A 1,074-nucleotide genomic window follows, 5' to 3' on the forward strand; every position below is an offset into this window, starting at 1 on the left:
CTTCGCGGAAAGGTTTTTTCTACAAGGGCCTTTTCTTTCATTTGTTTTTCTTTTTTCTCTTTTTCTTTTATTTATTTATTTATTTTTGGCTGCGTTGGGTCTTTGCTGCTGCGTGTGGGCTTTCTCTAGTTGCGGCGAGCTGGGGCTACTCTTCGTTGCCGTGCGTGGGCTTTTCATTGCAGTGGCTTCTCTTGTTACGGAGCATGGGCTCTAGGTGCACGGGCTTCAGTAGTTGTGGCACGTGGGCTCAGTAGTCGTGGCTTGTGGGTTCTAGAGTGCAGGCTCAGTAGTTGTGGCACATGGGCTTAGTTGCTCCATGGTGTGTGGGATCTTCCCGGACCAGGGCTCGAACCTATGTCCCCTGCATTGGCAGGCGGATTCCCAACCACTGAGCCACCAGGGAAGCTACAAGGGCCTTTTCAATAGAACTTTTGCCAAGAGAGAACTAGAAAAAGAATAATCCTGTAAATATCATCAGTCTGAGGAAGACAGAAATGAAGTCCCACGCAAGCTATTCCACTAGGTTTACCCGGAAACAAAGGACCATTGGAGGTCTGTAATGCCTTCCACTTGCAGCAGAGTGTCCTGAAAACAGCACTAAGTAAAAAGATGTGTTTTTAGCATTGGCCCAATTGCTACTTAGCTGTGTGGTTTTAGGCAAGTTATCCAACCTCTCTGAGACTCAATTTTCTCATCTGTAAAATGGGGATGAAAACTTCTACCCATCTCAGTGATTATGGCAAGAAATGAGATTAATGTCTGGGAAAATCAGCTTGTCTCAACCAAGGAAATTATTGTTGTTGTTTGTTGTTACTTAGCCTTTTTGTAGGATCGGCTTGGGAGGTCTGTTGTCAGGAGGGGTTTTTTTTTTTTGTCTCCTGCAAGGTAGCTCTGAATTCTGTCTACTGAATAGCAAATTGCTACTTTGTTTCTTTGTTGTTTGACACTTAGGTTCTCATCCTAAAATTCTGTTTACTTAAATATTTCAGAGTCTCTTAGCATTTCAAAAGAGTATTTTTAAACATTAGCTATAAAAAAAAGAATAGAGGCACAATTGCTCCTTTTTCTAGGCTC

Source organism: Balaenoptera ricei, chromosome 10 (genome assembly GCF_028023285.1).
Source record: "Balaenoptera ricei isolate mBalRic1 chromosome 10, mBalRic1.hap2, whole genome shotgun sequence".
In the NCBI taxonomy this organism is placed as follows: domain Eukaryota; kingdom Metazoa; phylum Chordata; class Mammalia; order Artiodactyla; family Balaenopteridae; genus Balaenoptera; species Balaenoptera ricei.